The following is a 17,256-nucleotide window of genomic DNA, read 5'->3' on the forward strand; positions in this document are numbered from 1 at the left end:
TGAAATGAAACAAAACAACACAACTAAAGATCTAAAACAAAAAAAAAAAATCCAGTACCATTAAAAATAAAAGTTGTTCACTTATCTTATTCTCCTCACCAAAATATTAGTACCTGATTAATGTCAAGACTAACCGCTTATAAGTTCAAAATGTGCTTTCCTAATGTTAAAAGTAAAACCTTAGACAGATTAATTTTAACAAGAGTTTTAATTTGCAAATCAGGCAGCTTCTCTAGCCAGAGTAGAGTCAAAGAGATTCCAGCTCAGCCATGTGGTGGAAGAAGATTTAGAGACAGAAAAGGGAAAGTGACTACAGAAAATGGAAGTGAGGTGCAGAATCAGCTGGATTGGTGGCTGCTGGTGTTTGCCTTATTTGAACATGGTTTGAACAGTTGGCCCCCTTTGATTGTCCAAAACTTGGTGATTGGCACAAAAGTAGGATACAGTTTATTTATACCTCCATTTAGGTTATAGTTCACTATGTACAGAGAAACCTTTAGGCCAAAATTAAAATATATAAGAAGGCAGCTTTAGGCTAAACTTGATTTAACACCCAGTCAGTGTTTTGTTTTGTTTTAATATAATTAGTAAATTTAGCTCAACAATTCATAAAGTGACTTTCTAAAATATCCAATCTGTTACAGTTAACATTATCTGTATTCATTTAAATTGGCTCATTAAAGCAAAATTAGTATTAAGATTTTATAATATCCAATATAATTTAAGTGAAAATAAAGCTCAATTGAGTTTTTATTTCTACAGGTAAGTGCATTCACTAAAATATCCAGTGGCTATTTATTATGTCAGTTAACATTCATTAAACACTTTCAGCTTGCCAGGTGTTTCACTTGAGTCATTTAATGTAATGCCCATGGCAGACTTCTGAAGTATTAATAGCATAATGACCACTTCACAGAAAAGGAAACTAAGACTTGCTCAGGACCACAAATCTATTAAGAAGCAAATGCAGGGTTTGCACATGAAGACTCTTGACAAAAGCCTTCTATTTTTAAGCATTACACTAAATTGCTACCCACTATATTCAAGATATTGACCAGTGGCCTCCCTATTTGCAGTTAGTGGAAGAGTATAGACAAAATGTATCAATGCAGGACATATTTATTTGAGATGGAGTCTTGCTTTTTCATCCAGGCTGGAGGGAGGAGGTGTGGTCTTGGGCTTAAGCAATCCCCCTATCTCAGCCTCTGAAAGTGCTGGGATTAGAAGTGTGAGCCTCTATGACCAACTGTAAATATTGATTGAGTGTCTACTAAACACAAGACACTTTACTAAATGTTGATGATAAAGCCTAGAGGTTTAAGGTCCAATTATAGTAGGTATGTATGTCAATTCATTTCTGAGAAGTTTTGATTGACATCTACCTTAGAGGCTCAGAACACGTGACCCTGCTTCTAAGAAATACTAAATATTCATGCCAGGTAGAACATCTGCCCCAATCCACCTTGCAAGTTGCTTCCCCCTGGCTCTATCTAATTGGCTCAGCATCATGAAGCTAATCCACCTGGGCTGATGAGTGGTATTCTGTAGAAATGTAAATTTGGAGTTAAGGGTTCTGGCTCTTTCCTTGAAGTGATGACATATACTCAAGAGACCTTGGTGCTGCTATTTTTCTGCTACTATTATGGGAAACAGATTTTCTGCAGATAAAAAATGAAGTGGACCAGTAGTGAGAAACAAATATAAAAGATAGAGAGACTTGATGACTTATTCCAAATTGTTTCTGAGACCCAGCTGTATCTCTGTCCTTCAGTTATATGAAGCACCCTTGTAACATATGAAAAAAAATACTTTTTGCTTAAGTGAGTTTTACTTGTGTCTGAATTACTGTCAATCCAAAAGTTTTGAAATGTAATCGCAGAAAAATATGGCTTTTTAAGCCATTAATACCTTCATAACTTTGAAGGATTTTCCCAATTTTTGTTCCTGATAGGACCATAGTGAATACGTGAAAATACAGAGTAAACTTTTTAAAAAACTGCTACAATTTACTAGCATTCTAGATAAGAAAATAATAATTACTAATCACATCTCTTAGAATCTTCCACAAAGCTTTCCAACTGTGAGGCTCAATAAATGTGCATTTTCTTTCATTCCATTGCATATCTCATCCCCAGACAAAATAATCTGTTCATCACAGGACAGCATTCCTTTCCACTAGGTTGATATTCAGCTAGTATGCCCTGCTATAGTGATTTGGTCAGTGTCCAATCTGATTAGTCAGAAGTTCATTCAGATCAGTCAGTGTTCATGTCATAATGTCATGTCATAAATGATAAATATTTTCACCTTTATCTTCAGTTTTATAAGTATGATCTCTGGCACATGTTTTCCTTTAGCTTTGTATGTCATTCCCCCATCTGGCTCAGTGGCAAATTCCCACTCATTCATTCATTCAACAAATATTAAGCACCTAAAATGAAAGATTCAATATTTCATGCTTTGAGGAGGCTTGTACATTGCTTATTTTAAAAATTTTATTAAAAATAGACCTCATTTTTTCCAGCAGTTTTAGGTTCACAACAAAACTGAGCAAAAGGTTTCTCATGTACTCTCTGCCTCCACACATCCATACCCTCCCCCAGTATCAACATTTCTCACCACACTAGGATATTGGTTACAATTGATGGACCTACATTGACACATCAGCCAAAGTCCATGGTTATTTTAGGGATAGTTCTTGGTGTTGTACATTTGATGGGTTTTGAAATGTGTAATGGCACATATCTACCATTATAATATCATGCAGAATAGTTTCATCGCTCTAAAAATCCTCTATGCTCTGCCTATTTATTTCTCCCTCTCCACTGACCTCTGGCAACCACTGAATGTTTTCCTTTCTTCAAAGTTTGCCTTTTCTAGAATGTCATATAGCTGGAATTATATAATGTTAGCTCTTTTCAGATTGGCTTCCCTCACTCAGTGATATGCATATAAGTTTCTTCCATGTCTTTTCATGGGTTGATAGCTCATTTCTTCTTAACACTGAATAGTATTTCATTGTTTAGATATTCTATAGTTTATACAGCCATTCATCTGTTAAAGAACATCTTAGTTGCTTTCAAAATTTGGGCAACTAATAATACAGCTTATACACAGGGAACAAAAACAAAAATAGACAAATAAGACTATATTAAACTAAAAAGCTTCTGCACAGAAGAAGAAATAATCAACAGAGTAAAGAAATAGGCTGCTGTATGGGAGAAAATACTTGTAAACTATTCATCTGAAAAGGGACTCATATCTACAATATACAATGAACTCTAACAACTCAACAGCAAAAATAATCCGATTAAAAAGTGGGCAAAGGATGTGAATAGACATTTATCAAAACAAGATCTACACATGGCCCCCAGGCATATGAAAAAAAAATGCCCAATATCAGCAATCACCAGGGAAATGCAAATCAAAACTGCAAGGTATCATCTTACGCAAGTTGGAATGGCTAAAAAGACAAATCATGCCAAGGTGGGTGGATCGTTTGAGATCAGGAGTTCGAGACCATCCTGGCCAACATGGTGAAACACCATCTCTACTAAAAATACAAAAATTAGCAGGGCGTGGTGGCAGGCACCTGTAATCCCGGCTACTTGGGAGGCTGAGGTAGGATAATCACTTAAGCCTGGGAGGCAGAGGCTGCGGTGAGCCGAGATCACACCACTGCACTCCAGTCTGGGTGACAGAGTGAGACCCTGTCTCAAAAAAATAGACGAAACATAATAGATTCTGGGGAGAATGTGAAGAAAAGACACCATATATACTGTTGGTGAGAATCTAAATTAGTACAGCCATTATGGAAAACAACATGGAGATTTATCAAAGAACCAATAATAGAACTACCATAGGTTCCAGCAATCCCACTACTGAGTATCCAAAGGAAACTACTTATTATATGAAAAAGATACCTGCACCCCTATGTTTACTGCAGCATCTATGTAATTAATGTCTTTGTCTGGTGGTGGTGTTAAGGTAATTTGGGGTTCATACAATTAAGTAGAAAGTATTTCCTCTGCTTCTATTTTCGGAAAGAGTTTAGAGAACTGGTACACTTTGTTTCTTAAATATTTAGTAGAATTCACCAGTGAAAACATCCAGACCTGGTTCTTTCCTTTTGGAAAATTATTAGTTACTGCCTCTTTAATAGATATTGGCTTATTCTCATTTTCTATTTCGTCTTGTGTAAATTTTTGCAGATTGTGTCTTTCAAGGCATTGATTTCATCTAGGTTGTCAAATTACCTGGCATAGAGTTGCTCGTAGTATTTCCTTATTATCTAATTAATATCCATGTTATCAATAATGATGCCCTTTCTTTCACTTCTGATGCCAATAATTTGTGTCCTCTCTTTTTTTCATAGTCAGCCAGTTTAGAGACTTGTCAATGTTACTAATTTTTCTCAAAGAACCAGCTTTTGATTTAGTCACTTATCTATTACTTTTGTGTTTCAATTCATTGATTTCTTCTCTAATATTTATGATTTACTTTCTTCTTTTTATTTTGAATTTAATTTTCTCTTTTTCTAGTTTTATAAGGTGAAATTTATGTTATGGATTCTGGGTCTTTCTTCTTCTCTAATATATGCCCTTAATGCTAGAAATTTCCCTCTAGGCACCGTTTTTGTTGCATTTTACAAATTTGGATAAGCCATATTTCATTTTCATTTTCATTTATTGCAAAATATTTTTAAAATTCTTTGGACAGTCCTTCGTTGACCCATGTATTATTTAAAAATGTGTTGTTTAATCTCCAAGTATTTTGAAATTATCCAGCTATATTGGAATTATTAACCCCTAGCTCAAATTCCATTGCAGCCTGACAGCAGATTTTGTATTATTTCAATTCTTTTAAATTCATCAAAGTGTGTTTTATGGCTCGGTTAAGGTCTATCTTAGTGGACGTTCCATGTGAGTTGAGAAAAATATGTAATATGTTATATTTGGATGAAGTAGTCTATGGTTATCTATTATATCTTGTTGATTGATGGTGCTGTTGAGTTCAACTGTCCTTAACTTTCTGCCTGCTAGATCTGTTTATGTCTAATAGAGGGGTGGTGAAGTTTCTAACTACACAGTAGATTCATCTATTTCTCTTTACAGTTCTATCAGTTTAGCCTCACATAGTTTGACCTTGTTTTAGGTGCATATATATTAAAGACTGCTATGTCATTTTGGAGAATTGACACCTTCATCACTATGAAATGTTCCATTTTATCCCTTCAGAGCCTTCTTGCTCTGAAGTCTACTGTCTCTGAAATTAATATAGCCATTTCCACTTTCTTCTGATTAGTTCAGCATAGTGCTTCTTTATCTATCCATTTACCTTTAATCTATATCTATCTTTATATTTAAAGTGAATTTCTTATAGACAACCTACAGCTGGAACTTCCTTTTGTGCAGTCTGACAATTTCTCTCTTTTAATTGTTTAATTGGTGTGTTTAGATCATTGACATTTAAAGTGGTTATTGATATAGTAGGATTCACATCTATCATGTTTGTAACTGTTTTCTATTTGTTTCTGTAAAGCCCATCAAAGGTGTTCTCCACTTCTGTTATAGCGTTTATTGCTTACATTGCCCATTTTATATTGTTATTTACTTATCCATTAGAGATCTTAACATATTCACCACAGTTTTTTTTTTTAATTCCTGGCCTAGTAATTTCTAGAAGAAACAAAGCAAGCATCAAAACCAGATTCAGATGTGGCAGAGATATTATTTGCCTTTTAGTATGTCTTGAGATTTTCTCTTGGTAGCATGACAAGGTGTAATGGGTAAAGTAACTGCTGTGAATAGGCCTTTAATAATGTGGTGATATGTTGCAGGGGATAAGAAAAATCTTACAATCATATGATTATGTCTTAGTCTTTTGAGTGAGTTAGTGTCTCTGGACTGTGAGCTACATGAATGTTTCTCAGTTTTTTGTTGAATTTTACTCGTCTCTGTCTGCCTTATGTGGGACAGGATAGTAAGAGTGGTTTGGAGTTGGGTATTTCCCTTCCCCTTCCTCTAAGCCAGTTAGACTCTGATAAAACTCCAGTAAGTTAGGCTGCAGTTAAATAATAATTTCTCCTGAGTAAGACTTGTTAATAACAGAATTCTCTGTCATATTTCAAAATGGTTTCTATTCCCCTCCCCATGCTGGAAACAGGAGGACATTTTTCTCCAACATTTACTGTAAGAAACTGGTCAAATCCTGGAGGTAAAACTCACAAAATTGTGACGGCCCCCTTCCCATTACTGGGTCCCCTGCAGTTTTGGACTCAGATTCGCCCACACTGAGTCATCAGCAATTCATCAATTTCAGTTTAAGTTTTCCTACTGGGCACTGGATCCAATGAAGGTTTCCACTGGTGGGTTTCTGCACCAGTAACTTATAATTCTTTGTATCCAACTGTCTGTCTTTTCTGGTTTAGAGGCAGCTCTTTGCCCTGTGGCCTCACTTTTCTTAGCGATCTAAGAGAGGTTATTGATTTTTCTGATTGTTCAGCTTTTACTTGTTGTTGAGATGGAATGGTGATTTCCAAGATTATTATTGCAAGACTAAAAACTGAAAGTTGGCTTATTTTTTGAGGGTCATTTTATTGTATGAGAAAGACTCCAGGGGCAATAATGAGGCAAGAAACCAGTTGAGAGGCTGTTATGAGAGCATAGACAATGTGTCAGTCTGTCCTCATGCTGCTAACAAAGACATACCCAAGACTGACTAATTTATTAAGGAAAGAGGTTTAATTGACTCACAGTTCAGCATGGCTGGGGAGGCCTCACAATTATGGCAGAAGGCAAATGAGAAGCAGTTACCTCTTACATGGTAGCTGGCCACAGAGCTTGTGTAGGGGGAGCTCCCATTTATAAACCATCAGGTCTCCTGAGACTTATTCACTAACACAAGAACAGCATGGGAAAGATTTGCCCCATGATTCAATTATCTCCCTGGGTCCCTCCCACGTTATATACAAATTATGGAAGCTACAATTCAAGATGAGATTTGGGTGGGGATACAGCCAAACCGTGCCAGTCAACATTTGATGATCTCTAGAATGATGAAAATATCAATGTAGAAGGTCAAACATAGTATATTCCAGAGTCAATAACATTTGGAATTTGAATGTTACCTTTTATAAAAAACACTCCCTCTTTATCTCTCCAAGTAGAGTTATTTGCTCTCTTACATGAGCTTACATCATATTCTATTAACATCTCTACTCTAGCTTTTATCAAATTTTAATATAAATAACTTGTAAGTTCTTGATTTTCCACCAAAATTTTGAACTCTTTCAATTAAGACATCTTATTCTTTTTCATCTTTCTCAATGTCAACACAATGCCTAACTTTCACTGGTAATTAATCTTTCTCAGGAGAGAAAAAGAGAGCAATTACACGGGAATAAATTATTCTTTTTATAAATTATTTATAAAATTTATATATTCATAATAATTTATATACTAATTAAGAATAAGATGTGCATAATATTTGGGTGTACTCTCTGGCATCCATTAAGTTAATTCTTACCTAATTCTCAGGGTTAGTCTACTAATAACATATAGAAGAGCAAGAGTTTACAGACAATGATTCATAGATAGACAAATAGATAGAGAAAACATCATGCTCCCATGGCTAGTTTTGTAGTGATTGTCAATCCATTGCACTATGTTGACTAAAAGGCAAAAATAAAATGAAAGGTTTGGTGGAAAAAAAACCTCAGAAAAATGTATGTTGAAATTAAGTACATTTGTAAATTATCTTCAACCTGAAGTCAACTTTTTGCTCTGTAGTCATGTTAGATTTCAAAATTCATGTTTGGTTGAAGCAGCAGCACTCAATAATTAAATTAACTTTATTTGGCTGGTCTCAAAAATGAGTAATCCAGATAATAGAATTTGTTATGTAAAATAGTTGCTGTTCTACTTGAAAAAATGTATAGTGGCACTACGCTACGGTAAAGACAGGAAGCATTATAATCTGTAGGCACCTGAGAAGTGGCCACTTGTTAGGGATATCTAAGTTTCCCCTTTTCTGAAGGTGTGACATTTCTCTAACTTAGCTCAGCTTTTGACAGTGGAGAAACATGGGCTTCCTCAGTTTAAAAGGGCCACCAAATACAAAGAACTAGCAGAAATGTTTATATCTGGGGTTCAGCTGAGCAGAAATATATGCCTGCAATCATCCAGTGCATCTCAGATAAAGCCCCAGAGAAAGATTCCAATAGCAGAAACAAATACACAAAAAAAACCTTAGTGTATTGTAATTTCCTACTGATTTGTCACTTGAGATATTAGCATATTATACAAATTCACAGTCTCAAGACCTAAAATAAATTTTTAAACTTAACGAAAATTGAGAAGTCATGAAGTATTTTTACAGCAAACAAAACTGGTTGCCCTTTGAACAGATAATAAATCACTCTGACCTGATACTGGAGATTCAACATATACTACACAGGCAAAGCTAATCTTGCTGGAGTATTTTAACATTTGTTGGAACTGCTTTCAACTATAGCTCCTGATGCCTCCTGTGGTTGCCAGTGGGAGGCTTTGAATAAACAGTTCACATATTTGTAATTCCTCTGGAAAATCCACTTAAAATTGTATCCATTAATCTGTTCTTGAAATGAAAAACAGAAAATCATACCTTTATATCAAAAATATATTGCACACAAAAAAGTATTCTACCCACCTATATAAATCATTATAACATCTAGATGATATAATTTTAGACTTTCCTTGTGCATATATAATGGATATATGTATTATATTTTTTAAAAAATAGGGTCATAATCTATTTTTAAAGTATTTTCAAACATAGCTACTCTGTTTAATGAGTACCCTTTAAAACAGTATATTTTTAACAGTATAATTGTTTTAAAAACTACTCTTTAAACATAGTACATTAAAATTTTATATCAATAAATATTTATGGCATGATTTTAACAGAAAATTTGACTACAATTTTAAATTTCAATAATTAATGCTTACTAATATCAGGCATTATTTTAAGCACTGCATATAAACTGCGTTATAAACACACACACACACACACACACACATGATTAATCTTCCCCTTTCAATTATTTGGGTTAATTTAAAGTCTTTTGATTATAAAACAAACAAGTTGCCTGGAAATGTTAATGAGATAAATAATTCCCACAGTAGAAAATAGTCTCCTTAATAGTACTATAATTTGTTGATTTCATTAGATTTAGCACTGGGTTCTTCTTTCTATTAGCTACTCCTTTATTATATAAAGAAAGCTTTTTGTTTTAAGAAATAATTTGTGATCACAAATGTTGTTTGGATAAAAACATTCAAGGCAACTCAAAATTTGTTAATACCTGAAACGAGTTTTAATGAGCCAACACACACACATACACACCACACACATAAACACACACACACAACTCCTCTAGGTTCCAATTGTAATGTGTGCCCTTATCTTATTTATCATTGATTTTTACTGCTTTGAAACTTATTAGTCAGCTTTATTAGTAATCCTTTACTCATTTTTAAGCACCCGTCTGTCATTGATCATTTGTCATTGATCGTAGGTACTATCAAGCCTCTCCACATCAGTGATATTAGTCAGAGTCCAATTTAATGTAGGAGTGGTGGTTGAAAAGTCCACCTTTATGGTGGGTTTTTCTGTTGAAGCATCCTTTCTTCTGTAATCTTTTAATTCAGATGAACTCAGAGTAAAGCTGTACATCTTCTATAAACTTTCTAGACTAAAGAAAGCAAACATATGTTTAAAAAACACTTTGTCTTTTTATTCTCAGATAAAGTAAATGAAACAGGCTGTATATTTTCTTGTTCTTCAGTTTATCATTGAATCTAGTACACATATCTATGAGGGAAGTTTTTGTGCTTATTTTAGTTGAGTATGTAGCTTTGATCAATTAAAAAAAACACTGTGGAACAAATTAAACCTCAAAGCAATTATGAAACTGTAGGCCTTACTCTACAGTTATAGCTTTAGTTATTTTGGCCTTTAAACTTTTATGTAGTATAACCATTATGTTTTGAAAATAATTTTTTAAAAATCTTAAATTTTATGTAAACTCTTATCATATGTATAACATAATGGGGAAGTTTAGCTGCTAAGCATTCTTAAACCATAAAAGCCATAATAAACAGTATTACATATATTTGCTATTCATTAGGATAATTTAATTTTCTCTAAATAAAACAAAAGAGAAAATTGTTCTAATTGTAATGTTTTAAACTGTTAATGAATTTAAGACAATTGTAAAACTAAAATCTTTCAAATCCTTATAAACCAATAAACTGGACAATCTTTTCTTAGACGTAAACAATGGATAGCATTGATGAAGAACTCTATGTAGCTAATTATAATGCAGCAAAAGTGCTAACTCCCTTGTCTGGGTTTTCCACCAAAATAAATAAATAAATAAATGTCCTTGTCTAGAGAGTCACTAAGAAATGTTTCAAGTGTGCAGTTAGCATCTCCTACTTACCTGAGATGGACAAAATGCATTGTATTCTGCTTCATGAATATAATATTTTATTCATCCTTGTGGTCAAAAGTTTTATTTTCATTATAAAATTCCTTAAAATTTTAATAAATTACAAACAAATATTTAGTGTTATTAAAAGCAAAGAACCTGGAATCAGATTTCTTTGTTTAAAATGTTCTCTCCCAGTTACACATTGTCTGATGTATGGGAAACCATTTAATTTCTTTGTGACTCAGTGTCCTTGAAAAAAAAATGAGAATAATAATATTTAGCTAACACAGTTGTTGTGAGAATTAGACAATATTCCAGAAACACTGTAATTTTCGATTCATGTTGAGAGGTGACAACATGCTAGTAGCCCTCGCTCACTCTTGGCACCTCCTCAGGCCTCGGTGTGTACTCTGGCTGCACTTGAGGAGCCCTTCAGCCCACCGCTGCACTGTGGGAGCCCCTCTCTCGGCTGGCCAAGGCCGGAGCCGGCTCCCTCTGCTTGAGGGGAGGTGTGGAGGGAGAGGCACAGGCGGGAATGGGGGCTGTGTGCGGTGCTCCCAGGCCAGTGGGAGTTCTCAGTGGGCACAGGCTCAGCGGTCCCCGCACTTGGAGCAGCCGGCTGGTGCTGCTGGCCCCGGCAGTGAGGGGCTTAGCACCTGGGCCAGCAGCTGCGGGGGGTGTGCCGGGTCCCCCAGCACTGCCGGCCCACCCGTGCCATGCTTGAATTTGCACCAGGCCTCAGCCACCTTCCCACCGGGCAGGGCTCAGGACCTGCAGCCTGCTATGCCCAAGCCCCCGCACCGACCCACCTTACCGTGGGCTCCCGCGCGCCCCAAGACTCCTGGATGGGTGCCGCCTCCTGCTCTGAGGCACCCAGTCCCATTGACTGCCCAAGGGCTGAGGAGTGCGGGCACGGCACGTGACTGGCGGCCAGCTCAGCCAATGGCCCCGGCACGGGATCCACTAGGTGAAGCCAGCTGGACTCATGAGTTAGGTGGGGACTTGGAGAACTTTTGTGTCAGCTAGAGGATTGTAAATGCACCAATCAGCACCCTGTGTCTAGCTCAAGGATTATAAATGCACCAATTAGCACCCTGTGTCTAGCTCAAGGATTATAAATGCACCAATTAGCACCCTGTGTCTAGCTCAAGGTTTGTAAATGCACCCATCAGTGTTCTGTGTCTAGCTAATCTAGTGGAGACTTGGTGAACTTTTGTGCCTAGCTACAGGATTGTAAATGCACCAGTCAGCACTCTATGTCTAGCTCAGGGATTGTAAATGCACCAGTCAGCACCCTGTCAAAATGGACCAATCAGCTCTCTGTAAAATGGACCAGTCAGCAGGATGTGGGTGGGACCAGATAAGGGAATGAAAGCACGCTGCGGGAGCCAGCAGTGGAAACCCACTCTGGTCCCCTTCCACACTGTGGAAGCTGTGTTCTTTTGCTTTTTGCAATAAATCTTGCTGCTGCTCACTCTTTGGGTCCGCACTGACTTTATGAGCTGTAACACTCACTGCAAAGGTCTGCAGCTTCACTCCTGAGGCCAGCAAGACCACGAACCCACCGGGAGGAATGAACAACTCTGGACGGGAAGAATGAACAACTCCAGATGTGCCGCCTTAAGAGCTGTAACACTCACCACGAAGGTCTGCAGCTTCACTCCTGAAGCCAGCAAGACCACGGACCCACCAGAAGGAAGAAACTCCTAACAGGTCTGAACATCAGAAGGAACAAACTCCGGCCACACCATCTTTAAGAACTGTAACACTCACTGCGAGGGTCCGCGGCTTCATTCTTGAAGTCAGTGAGACCAAGAACCCACCAATTCCAGACACAATATCACTGGATATATAAATTCAATAAATATTTTATGAATAGCTCTTGTAATAATTATTTTCAGGAAGAAAATGCATTTGTGTGAAAAATACATTGATAAAACTTTTGTGAAATATTGACAAGGTACTTTTTATAAAACTGGGAAGTGAATTTGTTCTGCTCTGAAATGCCAGAGAAGAGAAAAACAAACTATCCAAGAGAGGGATAAAGAAAAGAGCCAAAGAAGATGTGAGGTATAAAACTACAAAAGAAATAATAAGGAGAGTTTCCTTTGGAGCATGTATTCAGAACCCTTTAGGACAAGGAATGAATGGTGCTAAATTTGAAGTGATTCAATTGCTGTGGTGTAAATCTTTATCCAGGAGATAATCCCAGCAAAATTTCACTGAAGTCTACTACACTAATTTTATTAGTCTGTTTTCATACTGCTGATAGAGACATACCCAAGATGGGCAATTTACAAAAGAAAGAGATTTAACTGGACATACAGTTCCATGTGGCTGGGGAAGCCTCATAATCATGGCAGAAGGCAAGGAGGAGCAAGTCACATCTTACAGGGATGGCAGCAGGCAGAGAGAGCTTGTGAAGAGCCATTCCGATTTTTAAAACCATCAGATCTCGTGAGACCCATTTGCTATTAGGAGAACAGCACACGAAAGAACTGCCCCCATAATTCAACCATCTCCCACTGGGTCCCTCCCACAACACATGGGAATTATGGGCACTATAAGATGAGATTTGGGTGGGAACGGAGAGCCAAGCCATATCACTCATGAATGCTTTGTATAACGTAGTTTCCTATTTTGTTTTGTGAAAAATGAGAAATGGCTCAAATGTTGAGATATACACAAAATGAACTGCTAATGGTTTTACAGAGGAATAATCAAGTAGGTAGCCGTCTCTCAGGTACTGGAAGAAGTCCTTGGAACTTCCTTAGATTTCCATGCAATATCTTACAGGAATTTGAACTAATTATGTCTGGATATAAAGGGGTATAACATACCTCAGTTGATGTTGAATTTATGGAGATACCCATAACCTTTGCATTCTTAAAGTACTCTATAATTTTCAAAAACTTTTCTTACATTATCTTGCTTGTTCTTCACAAAGCTCTATGAGGCAGGCAGGGCAGGGATTCTTCATCGCAATTGCAGATTAGGAAGCTGAGCCTGGGAAGATTAACTGACATACCAAAGGTAGAACAAGGAAAGCTTAAATTTCTCTAGCCTTCTCCTTCTCTCATGTGCAGGATAAAAATCTACAGATTGAAGAAAAGTACTTTGGATGTCATGATTTTTTATTCTAGTTTAGGTAAAGAACAGATATGTGTGTCCTCTTAGAAAAAATAAATCCAAGTATATTATTTTTTTCAAAATAATTGTTGTGGAAGCTTTTCAAGAAAATAAGTTTTTGAAGTTATGCTATAAGTAAAATAAATTTCTCAATTAGATTAAATAAGATCTTTAGCTAGAAATCAATCCTTTTGATGACAATCTGTGTTTGAGTTTAAATGCCTTGAGTCATATTAACCATGACTTTTATTTTCTGTATTCTGATGCTTTGACATTTAGAATCTTGGTCACCCTGGAGGAACTGCCCCAATTTCTAGAGATTCTTAAATAGCTCAGTAACGCACCTTTCAATAGCAAACCAACCAATCTAGAGTTTATACTCATAAGCAACTCCTTTATCAGGATCTCATATTATGGGCCACTATCCACCTACCCTAAACATTCTAAGGGCAAGGGCCAGAAAACTAGGGGCTGCCCTTATCCCCCAGACCTCTCTAAAATTATTCAAATCAACCAATCCTTATTTGACTTGTCCTGACTTGCCCTTTCTTTCCTGTGGAAATGAAAATAAAGTCTCTGGCTCCTAATCGATGCTGGTGCTTCCCCATATTCCCCCTACCCCAACCCTTCACCCTTTGGCTTGCCATGCCCTCTCCTCTTGGAATCTGTAAATATAACAAACTTTCCTTTCGATGGCAGTCAACTTCTAATCTGTTGGCCTTGCCATACCTATATAATGATAAAAGCCACTTTAAAAAAAATAATAATAATAATAAAAGTTTCTTGTTCCTGATGTATACTTGTGAGTACACACACAGAGTTCTTTCTCCCCCTTCCCTGCCACCCAACTTAGAACCAGTAGAACCACAGTCCAGAAGTCACTCATCCTTACCTTTGACTAAAAACTGAGCAGAAGATGAGATTATTGGTGTATTGCATGTCTAAGGGTGCTGTATAGACAAGACACTAGAATAAACAAAAGGACACCACATTGTGATTCTAAGCACAGGGATTGTGTTTTCTATAGGGGAGAAAAATGTGGTGCTTGAAAGGGAGAGTATTGAGGAGTGACAGAAAGAGTGGGGGTAGTTAGGAATCAAGAGAGTGTTCTTACTTCTGAAGATATTAGCAGTGAAAACCTGCCTACTAGTGAACAGAACAGGCAATCAACAACTTATTTCTTTTCCTGCACAAGATATCAGATTTTTAAACTAGAGTCACTCGAATTGTAGATCTTACCCAGGATTAAGCTTTACCAATAATTTTTAAGATACAAGCAATTGAAAGGCACAGAGTACACAGGGAGAGGTTAGACACAATGAATGCATCTCTTCAGTTTTTTCCTTACTATATTGGACTCACACTTTTGCTTCGGGGTACATTTAGGTTATGAAACATCTCCATTCACTTTTATACCAGATAGTGTGCAGCTTACATGTAGGTTTTTATTCTTCATGTTTACCATAAGCAATCATAAACTGAGAACAACCTGCTAAAAGCATTTCACAGACAAGGGCTTTCTTTCTTGTAAATAGCATTAGTCTGTTCAATGAAGTCAATTTTCAGCATGTTTACAAGGAGATTAGATTGAGTTGCCTGATTTCTTTTCTTTTTGTTTGTTTTTCATGAGCACTGGTCTAGTAATAATAGAAAAATGTATTGTGGCTGGGCACGGCAGCTCACGCCTGTAATCCCAACACTTTGGGAGGCCGAGGTGGGGAGATCACCTGAGGTCAGGAGTTCAAGAACAGCCTGGCCAACTTGGTAAAACCCTGTCTCTACTAAAAATGTAAAAACTAGCCGGGCATGGTGGTGGGCACCTGTAATCCCAGCTACTCGGGAGGCTGAGGCAAGAGAATCGCTTGAACCCAGGAGGCGGAGATTGCAGTGAGCAGAGATCACGCCACTGCACTCCAGCCTGGGCGACAGAGCAAGACTCCATCAAAAAAAAAAAAAAAGAAAGAAAGAAAAATGTATTGTAAGCCTACTGCTTACCTCCTTCCTTCTTTCCTCATATCCTCCTTGTCCAATTCCCATGCTTTACAATGCAGATCTCCATGTGGTTTTGGATAATTATCAAAAGTCTTATTTAATGTACTTTTTATAACTTCATGTAATGTACTTTTTATAACTTCTCACTTTCAGCTGCCACATTTTTCTCCCCTATAAAAAACACAATCCCTGTGCTTAGAATCACAATGTGGCATCTTTTTGTTTATTCTAGTGTCTTGTCTATACAGCAAACTGAGACATGCAATACACCAACAATCTCATCTTCTGCTCAGTTTTTAGTCGTAGGTGAGGATGAGATGATTGCATACAGCAGCCCTGAGGTAATTAACAGCATCTTAGAAAAAAACTCAATTTTACATCTCATAGGGCACTTTGCCAACAAGGATAAGATGTTTTGTTTAATAAACAAATAAAAACATAAAGACTCTGCCCAACCAGGTAAGGACACAAAGAAGCACACCCTTTCACTATCAGTTCTCACCAGAGGATCCTGTGTATATAAAAGACCAGGCTTTAAGAGACTCAAAATTGCTGCCTTAACTGACATCATCTTGCAGTCATTCATGAAAAGAACTTGGCATCTGCCACCAAAGGCTCTGCCACATCGATGACTCTTTCTTACAAGACTGATGGAAAGCCAGCTGGAAACATGATAACACCTGTCCCACTAACCTTCCCCTCCTCTGTGGTACAAAGAGAGGTGATTCTACTACCAAGATGGCAGTATTAAATGGTATTGCTATCACCAAAGTCAAACTTAATAATGATGCCTAGCCTAATAGGACACAACATGAAATCATCCATTCAAGTATTTATTGAGCATAGATGGAGTGTATGGTAACCCAGGTCTAAGAATATTCATTGCTAAAGAATAGAAGGGGCAGAAATTCTATCATGCTATATATTAATATGATTTTTCCACTTGTGGAACATTTAAGGATAAATATATGATAAGAAATACAGTATCTGAAAAAAAATTAGGCCACAACTTTTGGAGAGCATTAGATTTCATTAGTCTACAAGAGGCATACACCTGCATTTACTTTTTTTTAGATAATGACATGCTATCTTACACATAATTCTACAGTGAAATGTTATTTACTCAAAAATATAATGGCATATATCTCAATTACATTGGTTTAAAAATATGATGAAGATCATTTAAATCTGGATTTTCAAATGTATGTACCACAGTTGATCCTTGAGTAATGCAGGGGTTAGGGTCACAACTCCACATCAGTTGAAAATACACTTATAAAGTTTGACTCCCCAAAACACTTAACTACTAATAACCTACTATTAACTGAGAGTCTTATGGATTATGTAAACATTCAATTAACAAATAGTTTGTATGTTATATGTATTACATACTGTATTTTTACAATAAAGCAAATTGAAGAAAGGAGAATGTTATTTACAAAGTCATAAGAAAGAGAAAATAAATGTACTATTCATTAAGTGGAATGGGTCATCATAAAGGTTTTCATCTTCATCGTCTTCATATTGAGTAGGCTGAGGAGGAGGAAGAGGCAGGGTTGGTCTTACTGTCTCAGGGTGGTAGAGATGGAAGAAAATTTACATGTTTTCTGAACCTATGCAGTTTAAACCTGTGCTGTTCAAGGGTCAACTATATTTAC

Source organism: Pan paniscus, chromosome 3 (assembly GCF_029289425.2).
Source record: "Pan paniscus chromosome 3, NHGRI_mPanPan1-v2.0_pri, whole genome shotgun sequence".
Classification (NCBI taxonomy): domain Eukaryota; kingdom Metazoa; phylum Chordata; class Mammalia; order Primates; family Hominidae; genus Pan; species Pan paniscus.